This window comes from Anomaloglossus baeobatrachus, chromosome 6, assembly GCF_048569485.1.
Source record: "Anomaloglossus baeobatrachus isolate aAnoBae1 chromosome 6, aAnoBae1.hap1, whole genome shotgun sequence".
Lineage (NCBI taxonomy): Eukaryota > Metazoa > Chordata > Amphibia > Anura > Aromobatidae > Anomaloglossus > Anomaloglossus baeobatrachus.
Window position 1 is genome coordinate 274,042,747 of NC_134358.1, and position 18,314 is coordinate 274,061,060.

The window sequence follows — 18,314 nt, forward strand, 5'->3', positions numbered from 1 at the left end:
GACCGAGGAGAATCATTGGATGTCATTTATCTCGACTTCGGTAAAGCATTTGACACTGTCCCACATAAAAGACTGCTAAGTAAAATGAGAAAGCTTGGGCTCGAGGAAAATGTGTGTAGATGGGTAGGTAGCTGGCTTAGTGGTAGAAAACAAAGAGTGGTTATTAATGGCGCATACTCAGATTGGGCCAGGGTTACTAGTGGGGTGCCACAGGGGTCTGTATTGGGCCCCCTACTATTTAATATATTTATTAATGATCTGGTGGATGGTTTACAGAGTAAAATATCAGTATTTGCAGATGATACAAAACTATGTAAGGTAGTTAACACAAAGGAGGACAGTTTGCAACTACAGATGGATTTGAGTAAATTGGAGAAATGGGCTGAAAAATGGCAAATGAGGTTTAACACAGATAAGTGTAAGGTTATGCACATGGGAAGGAGAAACAGATACTACTATTACTTACTAAATGGGAAACCACTGGGGAAATCAGACATGGAAAAAGACTTAGGCATCCTAGTCAATAAGAATCTAAATTGGAGTGCCCAGTTTCAGGCAGCAGCCACCAAAGCAAATAGGGTGATGGGATGCATTAGAAGAGGTCTGGGGGCACGAGATGAAAGCATCATTCTCCCTTTGTACAAATCACTTGTCAGACCACACTTGGAGTATTGTGTGCAATTTTGGGCAACGGTGCTCAAGAAAGACATTACTGAACTTGAAAGGGTTCAGAGGCAGGCTACTAAAATAATAAATTGAGTGGGTGCATTACAATACACGGAAAGGTTATCAAAATTAGGTCTATTTACTCTAGAAAAGAGAAGACTTAGAGGAGACCTAATAAATATGTACAAATATATCAAAGGGTTATATAGAGATCTCTCCCATGATCTGTTTGTACCAAGGACTATGACAAGAACAAGGGGGCATTCTCTTCGATTGGAGGACAGAAAATTCCTACATCAGCATAGAAGAGGGTTCTTCACAGTAAGAGCAGTGAGGCTCTGGAACTCTCTTCCTGAGGAAGTGGTGATGGCCAACTCATTGAATGAATTTAAGAGAGGAATGGATGCTTTTCTTGATAGCAAAAGTATAGAAGGTTATAAATAGCATAATCTTACAGGTAGATAGAAGAGCGACCTAGATTATTAGAGGAATGGGTGGGCTGCAACACCAAGACAGGTTATTAAACTTGGGGTTATTTAGTTTGGAAAAACAAAGGCTAAGGCCGGTTTCACACATCTGGCTTTTTGCCATTTTGCCGGATCCGGCGCCCTCCCGTACAGTTAATACAGTACAATGAAAGCGCAACAAGCACCGGTCACATGCTGTCATGTGACCGGCGCATGTGACCCGGAGGTTACAGCGCTGTCATTGTACTGTATTATCTGTACGGGAGAGCGCCGGATCCGGCAAAATGGCAAAAAGCCGGATGTGTGAAACCAGCCTTAGGGGGGATCTAATCACAATGTATAAACATATGAGGGGACAGTACAGAGACCTTTCCGAAGATCTCTTTACACCTAGGCCTGTGACTGTAACACGGGAGCATCCGCTACGTCTCGAGGAAAGAAAGTTTAATCATAACCACAGACGAGGATTCTTTACTGTACGAGCAGTGAGACTATGGAACTCTCTGCCGCATGGTGTTGTAATGAGTGATTCACTACTAACATTTAAGCAGAGCCTGGACGCCTTTCTTGAAAAATATAATATTACCAGTTATGTGTATTAGATTTTATGACAGGGTGTTGATCCAGGGAACTAGTCTGATTGCCGTATGTGGAGTCAGGAAGGAATTTTTTTCCCCATTGGAGCTTATTTGACACATTGGGGTTTTTTTGCCTTCCTCTGGATCAACATGTTAGGCTACGGGTTGAACTAGATGGACTTAGAGTCTCCCTTCAACCTTAAAAACTATGAAACATTTCTGACTTGCAAAAACAAAACCCCAAAAAATTAGTGACCAATACAGCCACCTTTCTTCCTGATGACATTCAACAGCCTACCATCCATAGATTCTACATAAAAACAAAACATAAAAACAAAAACAAAATCCATTGATTCTGTCAGTTGCTTGATATGTTTACGATCATCATTGCATGCAGCAGCCACCACAGCCTCCCATACACTGTTCCGAGAGGTGTACAGTTTTCCCTCCCTGTAGATCTTTCATTTTATGAGGGACCACAGGTTCTCTATGGGGTTCAAATCAGGTGAACAAAGGGGCCATGTCATTATGTTTTCATCTTTTAGACCTTTACTGGCCAGCCACGCTGGGGAGAAGTTGGATGCATGTGATGTAGCATTGTACTGCATAAAAATCATGTTTATCTTGAACGATACCAACTTCTTCCTGTACCACTGCTTGAAGAAATTGTCTTCCAGAAACTGGCAGTAGGTCTGGGAGTTGAGCTTCACTCCATCCTCTACCCGAAAAGGTCTCACAAGTTCATCTTTGATGATACCAGCCCAGAGCAGTACCCCACCTCCACCTTGCTGGCGTCTGAGTCGGAGTGGAGCTCTCTGTCCTTTACTGATCCATCTGGCCTATCAAGAGTCACTCTCATTTCATTAGTCCATAAAACCTTTGAAAAATCAGTCTTAAGATATTTTTTGGCCCAGTCTTGACATTTTATCTTATGTTTCTCGTTCAAAGGTGGTGGTTTTTCAGCCTTCCTTACCTTTGCTATGTCCCAGAGTATGGCACACCTTGTGCTTTTTGATACTCCAGTAACATTGCAGCTCTGTTATATGGCCAATCTGGTGGCAAATTGCATATTGGTAGCTTCACGCTTGATTTTCCTCAATTCATGGGCAGTTAATTTGCCCAACATGCTTCTTGTGACCCTGTTGGCTATTTGCCATGAAACGCTTCATTGTTCGGTGATCACGCTTCAAAAGTTTGGCAATTTCAAGACTGCTGCATCCCTCTGCAAGACATCTCAGAATTTTGGACTTTTCAGAGCACGTCAAATCTCTCTTCTGACCCCTTTTGCCAAAGGAAAGGAAGTTGCCTAATAATTAAGCACACCTTATATAGGGTGTTGATGCCAATACACCACACCCCTCCTTGTTACAGAGATTCACATCACCTGATTTACTTAATTGATAATTGGCTCTCAAGGAGAGAGAGACAGAGAGACTATTTACAATAAAATTTATTTAGCTCCCAAAAAATATCCGTGGATAATCAAAAGCAGGTCATGATCTGCTGCAACCTTTTGAAGAGAGGGAGAACCGCGAGATTTCCCAAATCAGCCTGCTGCCATGACTAATGTTAACTATGGTCACTCCAGAGGCCTCCCCGTCCGCTGTCACACAGCCAGGAGAAAGTGATCGTGGAAGCCCTGGAGTCTGGCCTCAGATACCCTCACTGCTGGCATCGCTCTCACTTATGAAGTCTCAACGGAGATTGCGAGTACCGCGAGAGTACCTGAGTCAGCCCGCAAACATCACTAAAGTTACCTAAGGCCACTCAGGAATCTAACAGCAGTGCCACTTACTAAAGTGCAGGTTTTACACACAATAAACTTCCTCACTTTTCCTAACAGGCCCACATACCCGCCTGTACATGTCTATGCATATCACTGCTCCTGGACTCCTGCAGCAGTGCCAACATGACTGCTCCAAAAAAAATACAAAAAACAAAATGAAACCAATAAGGCTCGGTCACTACGTCAACAACAACAAAACGCTAATGAGACTCCTGAACAGAAACGCCAACGTCTGGACAAAAACAATGCATAAAAACGTAGACGTCTCATTTAGGAGTCACCTCGCTCTAAAGCTATTAGATTGGCTATTCACCAAAAACATACTGCCACAATAGACATTTCATCTCCACATTTCTACCACAATCACAAGGGGACGCATCACAATCTGAACACCACAGATTCTACCACTGCAAGGTGTATGACATCTCTGCAACTATCTCCACTGGCCACATCAATAGCACTGTTACAAAATACTAAACCATACTCTCTGCAGCCACCAGCTGAAAGATAAACGCTTACTCTACTGCAACCACAAAACAAAAGACTAATCATCATTTGGCCACAAACAACACCCATTGACTCTTTCACTACTCCACTACTACAATTGCAACAATATTTTACCGAAGATGAAAATACTATTAAAGAACACAGCTGTGGTGATATGACCCATGTATGTGAAAATTTCCAAACTTTGCATTTTAAAATGAGATGCTTCTGGATAAAAAGTTTACCCAGTGCTGTCAGAAGGATAAAGTACATCTACCTATAATACAATATCCCCATGTGTTGACAATGTTGATGACAGGAGAACATGAATACAGCAAAAAGTTGATGGACAAAATTCACTCCATCAACAGTTCTTTTGCTTCCATGGAAGTAAGTGTTTCACTACCTCCTGGACATGGCCCATACTGTTTTTGAATTCATGGACAGATCTATCATCGAACAGGCACACTACATCCAGCTGACGAAGAACCACCTAAAATTGCACAACTTTACATACTAGATACCACCCACGCTATTGAACAATGACTTCAATGTAAAAAAAATGAAAAATGTCATCCTACTTTAATGATCATTGTTACTGAGCTAATGCAAACAAAAAATCCTTTCACTGCATGAATGCTACATGATGATGAAGAACAAGAGACGATTAAAGTTCTATAAAATAGAACTGTCATGCCAAACATCACATTGGCTATTAAACAAGATAGGACTCAAGATCCCAGACGATACAATAAACCAACTGTGAGTGAAGTGGTAGTCGTCTTTCAGAATGATGATGGTGGGCCTCCTTCCATAGAGACATCTTAATTCATTTAAAACCCGATCCACAAAACCCTCTGACTACAAAAACACAAAGAATCAGTATTTTACATAGCAATTTAGATGCCCTGATGTATCCTATCTTTTTCCCTTATGGAGAACAAGGCTGGCATGACGCTCTAAAACAACAAGGAAATAGTTCACAAAGGATCACCCAACTACAGTATTACAGCTATGTTTTATTAGTAAGAAACAGTTTTAATCCACTACTAAATGGAGGCAATCTAGCACTACAATATTTAGTTGATGCATACGTCAAAATCAAACCTAATCAACTACATTACATTAGAATGCATTAAAAATGATCTACAAGTAGAAGATTATTGCTTGCTTCAAGAACATTTACTCAACAAATCTATTCAAAAGGGCATCCCAATTGGAAAAACTGTCATTTTACCATCATCTTTTGAAGGCAGTGCATGAAATATGCAACAGTGCTATCAGGATGCTATGGCTATCATTAAGACATATGGTCGCCCTGATCTCTTTGTCACCATGACCTGTATTCCGAAGTAGAGGGAAATTACTGACAATTTACAACCCCGGAAACGTGTTGAACATCGCCCAGACTTGGTTGCATGTGTATTTAAAATTAAACTTGAAGCCCTGTTATCTGATATTAACAATGGATTTTTTAGACACTTCTGTGGTAGCGTGAATATCATTGAGTTTCAAAAGCGTGGGCTGCAACATGCACATATTTTAATCATACTTGACAACAATTTGAAAATCAGAACTGAAGAAGAGATAGACAACATTGTATGGGCTGAAATTCCTGAGAAGACCACATACACTCAGCTCCACAACATTGTTCTGGCAAACATGATTCACGGTCCCTGTAGTGAAGCCAATCCTAACTCGCCTTGTATGGATAATGGACACTGTAGCAAAGGATATCCCAAAAAAATTACAACAAAATACAACTAAAAAAATGGATAGCTATCCAATTTACCGCAGAAACATTGGGACGACATACCAACATAATTCTAAAAGAATCGACAATATATGTGTTGTCCCATAAAACCCATATTTGCTAAAAAAAAATACAACTGCCATATTAACCCCGGGCACTTTCCGTTTTTGCGTTTTTGTTTTTTCCTTTCCTTCTTCCGAGAGAGGTAACTTTTTTATTTTTTTGTCAATCTTGCCATATCAGGGCTTGTTTTTTGCGGGACAAGTTGTACTTTTAAATGAAACCATAAGTTTTACCATACAGTGTACTGGCAAACAGCAAAAAGATTCCAAGTGTGGAAAACTGCAAAAAAATTGTGATCAGACAATAATTTTTTGGGATGTTTTATTCACCGTGTTCACTATATGGTAAAACTGATGTGTGGGTGTGATGCATGAGGTCGGTGCGAGTTTGAAGACACCAAACATGTATAGGTTTACTTGTATCGAAGGGGTTAAAAAAATTCACAAGCTTGTCCAATAAAAGTGGCGTACGTTTTGCATCATTTTCCTAAACCCATAGCGTTCTCATTTTTTTCGTTTCTATGGCTCAGTGATGGCTTATTATTTTCGTCTCGAGCTTACTATATGGTACCATTTTTGTGCAGATGCTACGTTTTGATCGCCTGTAATTGCATTTTACGTAAAACCGAAAGTGACTCATGATAGCTACAGGCATCATCACATGACCCTGTGCTACCATGGCAACCACCGAAAGTCACGGATTTTGGATTTGGATTTTTAGGATTCTGGCCAGGTGGGAGCAATGCCTAGTAGACCAACAAAACAAACAATCACTGATCTCGGGGAGACCAGCCAGAGAAAAGCATTGCCGGCAGCCTGCGAGGAAGCTCAATACAGTGAAATCCTAGGTACATTGCCTCCTGGGAAATATGCAAATCAAAAAGGTCAGTGGAGCCTCTGTTAGGAGTCTCGACACAGAAACCAGCCAGATATCCCTCCGGGAAGGACCCAGCCAAAGAGTGGCTCTTTTTAGGAGACCACCATAACCACCATATGAAGTGGCCCTTTTAGTCAATATCCAACTTTGACAAGTTTAAAGATATGACAAGGGAAATACCAAGGCCAGGTATCCATCCACAGACAGCTGTTTTGGGGTATTGCCCCTCATCAGTGTGGAGTAGGATTCTGGCCAGGTGGGAGCAATGCCTAGTAGACCAACAAAACAATCACTGATATCGGGGAGACCAGCCAGAGAAAAACACTGCCGGCAGCCAGCGAGGGCGCTCAATACAGTGAAATCCTAGGTAAATTGCCCCCTGGGAAATATGCAAATCAAAAAGGTCCATGGAGCCTCTGTTAGGAGTCTCGACACAGAAACCAGCCAGATATCCCTCTGGGAAGGACCCAGCCAAAGAGTGGCTCTTTTTAGGAGACCACCATAACCACCATATGAAGTGGCCCTTTTAGTCAATATCCAACTCTTGACAAGTTTAAAGATATGACAAGGGAAATACCAAGGCCAGGTATCCATCCACAGACAGCTGTTTCGGGGTATTGCCCCTCATCAGTGTGGAGTAGGATTCTGGCCAGGTGGGAGCAATGCTTAGTAGACCAACAAAACAAAACAATCACTGATCTCGGGGAGACCAGCCAGAGAAAAACACTGCCAGCAGACAGCGAGGGTGCTCAATACAGTGAAATCATAGGTACATTGCCTCCTGGGAAATATGCAAATCAAAAAGGTCCGTGGAGCCTCTGTTAGGAGTCTCGACACAGAAACCAGCCAGATATCCCTCCGGGAAGGACCCAGCCAAAGAGTGGCTCTTTTTAGGAGACCACCATAACCACCATATGAAGTGGCCCTTTTAGTCAATATCCAACTTTGACAAGTTTAAAGATATGACAAGGGAAATACCAAGGCCAGGTATCCATCCACAGACAGCTGTTTTGGGGTATTGCCCCTCATCAGTGTGGAGTAGGATTCTGGCCAGGTGGGAGCAATGCCTAGTAGACCAACAAAACAATCACTGATATCGGGGAGACCAGCCAGAGAAAAACACTGCCGGCAGCCAGCGAGGGTGCTCAATACAGTGAAATCCTAGGTACATTGCCTCCTGGGAAATATGAAAATCAAAAAGGTCCATGGAGCCTCTGTTAGGAGTCTCGACACATAAACCAGCCAGATATCCCTCCGGGAAGGACCCAGCCAAGGAGTGGCTCTTTTTAGGAGACCACCATAACCACCATATGAAGTGGCCCTTTTAGTCAATATCCAACTTTTGACAAGTTTAAAGATATGATAAGGGAAATACCAAGGACAGGTATCCATACACAGACAGCTGTTTCGGGGTATTGCCCCTCATCAGTGTGGAGTAGGATTCTGGCCAGGTGGGAGCAATGCCTAGTAGACCATCAAAACAAAACAATCACTGATCTCGGGGAGACCAGCCAGAGAAAAACACTGCCGGCAGCCAGCAAGGGCGCGCAATACAGTGAAATCCTAGGTACATTGCCCCCTGGGAAATATGCAAATCAAAAAGGTCCGTGGAGCCTCTGTTATGAGTCTCGACACAGAAAACAGCCAGATATCCCTCCGGGATAGGTCCGTCATGGGTCGTGAAGGGGTTAATGTGGAAATTTGTGCTAGCATCCAAAGTGTCAAGTATTTGTTTAAATATGTATATAAAAGACATGACAAGGCTATTATTGAAATAGCTCAAAAAAACCTCCAACATGATGAAACAAACCAATTTGTTGACTCACGATACGTCAGTGCACCTGAAGCCGCGTGGAGAATCTTTGCTTTTCCTATGCATAAACAATCTCATGCCTTTGTTTGCCTTGCAGTACATCTACCTAACTCTCAGGCACTATATTTCGATCAAGATATTCCCATTGAGACCATACAACAAAATCTACTTCAAAATTCAACACTCATCGCATACTTTAACCTTAACAATATTGATCCTAATGCACATCAATATTATTACAGAGACATTCCGGAACACTACATTTGGAAACAAGGCGTATGGGAACCCAGAAAGCAAAGAGGCCACACTGTAATAGGAAGAATGTATACAGTTAGTCTGAAAGACCAAGAACGCTATTATTTACGTTTGTTGTTAATACATGTAAAAGGAGCAGCAAGTTTTCAGGACCTTAAATCTGTCAATGGTATTACACATGAAACCTTTCGAGATGCTGCCTTAGCACTCGGATTATTAATAGATGATAGTGTCTGGAGAAACACTATGCAAGATGCCACCATTATGAACATGCTTACAAAACTTTGGGAGATGTTTGCTTACATCTGTATTTTTGGATCACCTACAAATCCACTAGAATTATGGAAGGAATTTAAACAACATTTTTTACAAGACTACGGTCATCGATACCAAAACAACACTGAACTGTGCATCAATTGTGAAAGCTATGCTATGAAAGATGTTCAAGATGTGCTAATAAGACATGGCAAGTCTTATTTGGATTTTAATTTGCCACGCCCTGCAACAAATATATGCCTCAAGAAGACTATGATAAAGACTATGAATTAGCTACAGCTACTGAGATGAAAAAACTCTTAATCCTGAGCAACTGTTGGCTTTCAATGCAATTTTGGATGCTCTACAAGACAACATGTTGACAACTAAGTGTTTCTCTTTTGATGGTCCGAGTGGCAGTGGAAAAACCTACTTATATCATCTACCTATACATTATGTCAGAGGGCAAGGACATGTGGTCTCACCTGCTGCCACTGCAGGAATAGCTGCAACTTTCTACCAGGAGGTCGAACTATGCACTTTCTGAATGGCATTCCAATCCCAATCAATGAAAAGTCAGTTTCCAGGATTAATATTGACACTAACGCTGCCAACAAGTTAAAAAAATACTACACTTTTTATACCTGATGAGTGTACAATGGCACAAAAGCATTCTTTGAATGTCATTAAACAGACTTCTACGTGATGTTATAACAACACATAGATGTCATATGTTCCCTGACAAAACACATGTAGATGACAAAAATAATGTTCCCTTTGGTGGTAAAGTTTTCATACTTGGAGAAGATTTCCGACAATGCCTTCCTGAACTTACACATGCCACCAGAACTGAAATTGAGGATTGCTGTCTTACATGTTGTCAACTCTGGAAATACTTCACAACACACCCGCTATTTAACAACATGAGACCCAGGGATCCGGAATATAGCACTTGGTTACTTAAACTAGGCAATGGTCAGCTCTCAAACGAATACAACCTTGGAGAGGACGTTATTGAAATTCCTCCAGACATGCTGTCCTCTGTTTGTTTAATCATGGATATATTTGGCACAAACATTCATATTAATGTTAAAGACACTGAAAGTGTTATGTATACTGCATCACATGCAATACTCAATACTCACATGCAATATAAAAAATGAAGATGTTGCACTTCTAAACTCTCAAATTATGGACCGATTGGATGGCCAATATGTCTTATATACAAGTGATTATTCCGTGGATGCTGATGATGCTAATGAATGTGAACACTACCCAGTCGAATTTTTAAATTCTCTGACACCATCTGGAATGCCATCACATCGCCTACAACTAAAAATAGGAACAATTGTCATGCTACTGCGAAATCTGAATACAAAACAAGGATTATGTAACAGAACTTAGCTCATTGTAACATCCTTAAATCCATATATCATACAGGCAAAAGTCATCACAGGATCAGCTGAAGGAAACTTTGTTTTTATTCCACGCATTGATTTGTGTCCATCTGAAACTGGGTTAACATTCAAACTACGAAGACGACAGTTTCCTGTTAAGCCAGCTTTCACAATGACAATTAACAAGGCACAAGGACAGACTCTACATCGAGTGAGTATTCATCTACCTCAACCTGCCTTTGGCCATGGGCAGCTATATGTTGCTTTATCCAGAGTCAAGCAACGCTCCCATGTCGAAGTGAAAGTTTTAGATACTCCACTGCAAGGACAGTTGTTACATGGTAGTGATAAAGTGTTCACTAAAAATGTAGTTTATAAAAATGTTTTAAATTAATTTATTTCTTTAGTCATATCAATAATATGTACATAGTATTATATCACATCAATAGTGATTTACATTTTTATACACATCGATATGCCTTAGATACATACATATCTATAGATACATATTAGATACATAAATTGCAATTTTTTGCCAAAAATCTCAAAATTTTTATAATGAGTACAGTTTGGAATTTTTAGTGCTGAAGTGCACATTTAGTGCTGGCTTTTTGTTTTTTCTTCATTGAATTGGTCGGTGGCTGACCCCCACCTTGCTATGCACCCCAATTTGGGATGTATTCCACCTGTCTAGATTTTGGCGGTTGGTGACTGTTCACATTCAGTCATTAGGCCCTGTCCACAGGCTATTTACTTCATGCAGCATTTGCTTGGACCTGTCCCGCCCACAGCCATGATTCAGTCATGGGTACGGGATTGAAATAGACTAGGTGAGTGCTGCTAAGAGCAGTTCTACTATTCATATGTGAGGCCGAATGGCACATTTTATAAAAATATTTTAGTGTAGGTCTGCCCCAAATGAGATTTGCCGTGACGTGGCGGGGTAGCTCAAGAAATTGCAATTTTTTGCCAAAAATCACAAAATTTTTATAATAAGTACAGTTTGGAATTTTTAGTGCTGAAGTGCACATTTAGTGCTGGCTTTTTTTTTTTTTTTTTAGATACATATCTATGTATGTATATACGTACATAGATACATAGCAGAACATATACATTTCTATATGATATATATATATATATATATATATATATATATAGATATATATTTTGCACCATTAATTTTCTGTAAAATATGTATATATATATATATATATATATATATATATATATACATACAAGCTTTTAAGGTCATCGCAGGGTAGATATGTATCATAGACTTCGAAACAGTTGGTGATGGAAACCCACATTGTCAAAGATGCTGAGAGATTTATTTGTCTTTTCACTGGGCTGGGTTTTTTGTGAACAGCTGAAGAGAAGGGCAGGATGGCTGTTCCCCATATCTCCTCTTCCGGCTCTAATCCATACGGATAGAGACATCGCTACATAGATATATATTCATACACACCTAGATTTATACAGTACCTTAAAAAATTGCATATTTTATACATATATTATACATAGATACATCTGATACATATTATATACTTTAAATATATATTATTAGCACATATACACATCACAGCTAAATACATAGATACATCATTTTTTAATATGATAAACATACATGATAGCTACATAGACATATATAGATCGAGGAGACATTATAGATACAGATATACATAGTTTACCCGTACATACATAAATAATATATTTACATCAATATACCTAATACATAGAAATAGAATATAATAATATTTCAATTTATTGTCTTTCTGTTACTGTTATTTAAAAGAAAGACGCTTTGCCATTATTAATATTATTATGTCCACTTTGGGAACGGACAATCACACACACAACAAACTGCACAAAACAATGTACCACCACTAATTATAGTCACAGCAGCTTACAAGAGACCATATAGTGTAAACACACACAGCACACAAGGGAGACACCACATAATGAACACAGCTCAAGAAACACAACACCAGATACCAATATACAGCACACAACAAGGAAGAGACATTGCACAGGGGTGAAAGAGGTCAAATGACGCAACACATACAATACGCAAATGTGGAGGGATGACATACAACAGATATGTTGGGAAGCACAAACAGTGTGACACATGTCCACTGCTCCTGTCAGCACCACTAAGCATAGACAGATGTTCACTTCACCGCACTCCAGATGCAATTTCTAGTATAATATAAATGTTTATTTTGAAAAAATGGTCTTTAAAATACATGATCATAACAAATATGTTAATTTATTTTTATTTTTTAGTTACTTTTTGTTTGAATTGATAAAAGTGCTATTATTAAAATTTCTATATATTTGTTTTGTTTTTAAACTTTTTTTTTACAAGACTAATGCCTATGTTCTAATTTTCACTCACACTATATACTTCAGCGCTATTGCAGAATATTCATTAGATCATATGATCATCCTTCTACGTTGACAGTTAATTTTAGTTTGCTGATATTAAAAAGAACACGTAAGCTGCTTTAGGGGCACCAAAGAAATTACATTGCCAGGTAATGTAAAAGACACATCTAAACATAGGCTCTAAGCAATACCTCAAAGAAAATTAACAATGAATCTTTATGTAGATCAGGCTGATTGACATTTCATCTATGCCATGGAAGATATAAATGTACAGGATGGGAGTCCATCAATTGCAAGAGAGTGGTGCTATATTGGGAATAATGAGGAGGATCAATGGACTAACTGGGAATATTCCTGCCCTCAATGCACTTATAATCTTATTTACATAAAGATCTAAAGTTGTTTTGCAGCTTTGTAAAATCCTTGAACTTGTCTTTTATTTGCCAACCTAAAAAATGTAATTAGCTTTGTTACACTTAAGATCTTGACAGGTCACCTAGTCATTATTGGTTTTCCAATGTGCCTGAAATTTTTTATTAACTTTATTTTGCTAAGTTGTTTGCAAAAACAAAAGGTTGTAAAGGCTCTTGTATTTGTAGACAAAAGACACATGAATTGCATGTTACTTTATCAATGATCACATAAAAATCATACCATATAAAATAAAAAATCAAATCATATTAAACTATTTATAATACCATGTATAGCATTTTAAAGCAGGTATCTTCCTGCTCAATATAACAAATTTAGTTAATAAATACATATATTTGACTACATGGAGATATGGTTTATTTTGCTTGTCACCTCTTAATTTTTAAAATCTGAATAGGAATGTCCATTGACTGGTGTTTACTGCAAGAGCAAGTCTACAAGGGTAATGCTCTTCACTCTAAACACTAATGAATGATGTGGTTAACTTTTTTCTTGTACTTCTCAAGAAAACATTGCAAAATATGTAATCTGAGAATCCACCAACATGCAAGAAAAGCTAATTTCAGATATAACAGTTACATGAGTGGAAAAAAAGACCAAGGTCTAAAAATTTCAACCTTCCTCCACTAATTGTACATTTTGCTCTAAATCATTTACACTGGATATCAAAATTATAGAACAATGTATGATCACTTTTTTCATATATAATGTATTCTACATTGATCAACATTTAAAGTTTTTTTTGTAAGGGGTACACCATGCCACTAGAACAGTGTTATACAAAAGATCCAATGTTTATCAACATAAAATTTGTATTTTGCCCAAACTATGATGGTCATAATTAGAGAACAACAATGAATGTAGCCCAGAGAAAGATTATAGCTAACTTCTCTGAAGGTTACAACAGTCACCCATCAGTAGGAAGTGTACAAGCCTTTGCTTTGAAGGACTTCAGCACGTCTGCGGCCACAAGACATCACTAATCTCTCACACTGCTCTGGTGTGATTTGGTCCACTCCTCTTCCAGCCTTTTCCACAGTTCTTTGACTGTTTTGGGTTTCTTTGCCATTACTTTGTCACCAATGATTTTCCAGAGGTTTTCTATTGGGTTTAGATCAGGACTCTAAGCTGGCCATGTCATTGTTTCAATATTTTCTGTTTCAAGGAACTGTTTTACCCATTTTGCTGTGTGACAGAGGACATTGTCCTTCATGAAAATTTCTGGCTGATTGAGTGAGGAACCATGTGTTATTCAAGAAGGTTCTGATTGATACACATGTGGATTCACTCTGCCACGTAGCCGTATGAGAGCTCCAACTCCTGCTGCAGAAAACATTCACCAAACCATGGCATTTGCTCCACCCCCTTTCACTGACATATTAAAACACTTTGGGTTCAGTCTTTCCCAAGTTTGTTGATGAACATAATGTTTCCCATCAAACCAAAATAAAGTAAACTTGCTTCCATCACTAAAATGAACTTGGGACCACTTCTCTTCTATCCACACAACATGCTCCTGCCTAAAGGTAAGTCTAGTCTTTTGATTCTTTCTGCTAATGAGAGGTTTGGTCACTGCAGAGTGGTCTTTCAGTTCAAATTCTCTTAAACATCGTGACACTGTTTGATGAAACAGATCCTTACCCTGTTCAATACTGACCTGGTGAGCAATTCCAATTACTCATGGAGATTCTCTGCATCATCCTGTCCTCTCTTGCATTTGTCTTTCGAGGGCTCCCAGTCTTCTTGGGGGATTTGAAAGAGTTTATGATGTTGTAAAGATGCAATATTTTTGGAATCACAGACTTGGAACAACCAATTTTTCTTGCTATAGCTGATAGGGTCACTTCTTTGGCCTTCATCTGGACAACCTGCTGCCAGAGGGTTTCTGTCACTTCGGAAAGGTACACCATTTTTGAAAAGTCAGTGGAAATTGGAAAGTTAGGCTGCCAGTTACATAGGGTTTGTCAGATAATTAAGGAAATTAGCACCAGGTGACAGATTAACGCTAATAACTTGAAGGTATCTGAAAGTGTTCTCTAATTTTGATCAATGTTCTTTTTCACTTATCTCATTTAAATTTTTATTATGTGCTTTGCTATAAATTCAATTTATGAAATAAGCGTAAAATACTGTCAGTTTACTCATGTTAGGATATAATCAAATAGTACTACACAATGATCTTAAAATTTAGGAAATTGTGTGTTGTTCTCTAATTTTCCAGTGTATAACTGAATATGTTATCTGTACTGAGCAACTTATCCAGTCCTTTTTTAAAAGCTGTTATATAGTGTCTGCCATTACCATATCTTATCACTGTAGAGATAAAAATATAGCGCATATGAGAAGCACCCGTGGAGTGATTTCTGTATATATATATTATAGAATTGCTCACCTGGTTAGGTTGTGCGCCCTCGCACAACCCCTGTGTTAGATGTATAATTCCTCTGGGGGATGAGGGACTGTCTCAGCTGGCGTTATCCGTTGTTTTGCTGGGTGGATCCAGGTTTGTTGCCGCTGCTGGCTTCAGATTCACCGACTTTTTGAATCCTGGAGCTCTGTGCGGACCTGTGTCCTTCCGCTGTTAGTTCAAATGATCTGATGGATTCTATTACTCACAGCAGCTCTATCCGGATTCCCTTATGGGAGTAGGCATGTAGAAAAAAGATTCCGGTCTTTGTGAGCGCTAGTAATAGATCTTTGGTCTTTGATCTTTTAAGAAATTTGGCTTTATTATTAATAACATAAAGCTCTTGTATTAACACAACGCGTTTCAGCAAGATACACTTGCCATCCTCAGGTGTTACACCTGAGGATGGCAAGTGTATCTTGCTGAAACGCGTTGTGTTAATACAAGAGCTTTATGTTATTAATAATAAAGCCAAATTTCTTAAAAGATCAAAGACCAAAGATCTATTACTAGCGCTCACAAAGACCGGAATCTTTTTTCTACATTACCATATCTTATGGTAGGGCATTCGACAATCTGACTGCTCTAACTTTAAAGAACACTTTTCTTTTTAGCTGCTGAAATCACTTTTCTTCCACTTGCAGTGAGTGCCCCCTGGTCCTTAGTATTGCTATTGGAAGGAATAAGTCATGTGGCAGTCCTTTGTATTGACCACATGTATTTATTTATATATATATATATATATATATATATATATAAAAATTAAGATCTCTTCTGAGATTTATTTTTCTAAGCAAAACGATCTCAACTTTTCCAACCTGTCATCATATGGGAGGCCTTCCATTTCTTGTAATAATCTGGTTGCTCGCCTTTGCACTGACTCTAACTTCTGAATACCTTTTTCATGTGGTTTCATTTCATATGTTCTTAAACAGCCTATGAGACCTTCACAGAACAACTGTTGTTATACTGAGACTAAATACTGAGAATAAATTACAATCAATTGGGCTGAATTTACTTATTAGGGGACTCATCAAGGCAATTGTTCACTTAAGATTTTATTTAGGGATATCAGACTACAAGAAGCCGAATAAAGATATAATTCATTTTTTTCAGATTTATGTTTTTAAAATATTTAGAAAATCATGTATCATTTGCTTTACACTTCCAAAATATTTGCTGCTTTGTGTTGGTATATCATTTCAAATCCCAGTAATATACATGTAAGCTTGTAGTTATATTGTAGAGAAATGTAGAGAAATTCACAAGGTATGAAAGTTATTTTAAAGAACTGTATTTATTCTTTTGCTTATATTTTTCCAATTCACATTTCCTGTGTTATCTCCATCTTTATTAAGAGAATTTGCTGTATTCTCCAAGTGCATTAGTTTCTAGCACCTGTGCAGGTAAATACTTTTGTTGTTTTTTGCTGTTACATTTTTGGGGGAATTTTAATTCCTCTATCTGTGTGTTTGCATTTAGTTTTTATATAGGGACTCGCAAAATAATGAGGAACCTTGACATAAGTGGCGATTTTGTGTAATTTGGCAAAAATATTGACAAATATCACATATATACGTTACATATTTCCTCTTTTTTGCTCAATATATTTTTATGCAAGGTGCAGAAAAGCCCCTTAAAGTCAAATTAAATTTCATTCTAAATCCCAATCTATTTAGTGCAATAATCTAAGCTATTTTCTAATAAAACTGTGTTAAAAATTCCCTAAATTTCCATAACAATATGTAACGGGTTTTTTATTTTTTCTTTCTATTTCCTGTGTGATGATGATTTCTTTTATAATTCCAGTGCACGCTGGAGTACTCAAACAGAGAAAAATCAGATTTGGGACAGAGGCTGTGGTCAATGTCACAGCCCCAGCCCCATCCCTGAAATGAAGCAACATCAGTGACACTTGTTTCAGGAGCTGTGCTTGTTGTCACTCCCTACGAGCTGCACTATGTGATGTGATGTGTGTGCACAGGCAGTGTCTACTCTGTTGTTGGCTCAGATTGGTTTAAGTAGGCAACAGATTAGCATCAATACCTGGCATGCAGGAGACTCAATACATTACTAGTGGGGGCGGCGCTAGTCTCCTGCACAATGGTTATTTTGATATCGCTCTATTGCCGGCTAATTATTACTGTTCTTAGCTTACTGTACAGGGAGCGACACAGCAGGGATGAGCAGCATCTCTGAAACCAGCGCCACTGATGTTGCTTCATTTTACCAAGGGGCAGAGGCTGTGAAATCAACTGCAGCTTCTCACCCCTGGAAATAATAAAAAATAGAATACCAGTTAGATAGTATAGATAGGGAACAGTAGCAAATTTTAATATAAGTAAATAATAAAATAGCTTAGCTTACAGTACTAAATAGATAGAGATTCAAAATGAAATCCTAGTTTGACTCCATACCACCCCGTTAACATTGGTCTTGTAAACTATGGTGTTTGTTTCAATGGGGTGCAATTACATAATGCTGGCCAGCCTGCATAATCTAATAGTATGGGGGTTACTAATAACCTGTAAGCCAGACACTATGCATCACATGTGTGTGACCAAACCTTTTTTGTGTGCAAATTTAATACTAAGCAATCACCCCTTTCATGAATTAGTAGGTTGTGAATGGTTGTCTCATTATTATTTTGCACCTATGTTGCCTACATCTTTATTAAGGGGGTTTGCTGCATCCT

General features: G+C 38.6%; 1 pseudogene; it reads left to right on the top strand.

The window, feature by feature from the left end:
• The first annotated feature begins 5,069 nt into the window (after positions 1-5,069).
• Positions 5,070-5,750, top strand: LOC142243888 (uncharacterized; annotated as a pseudogene).
• The last annotated feature ends 12,564 nt before the right edge of the window (positions 5,751-18,314 follow it).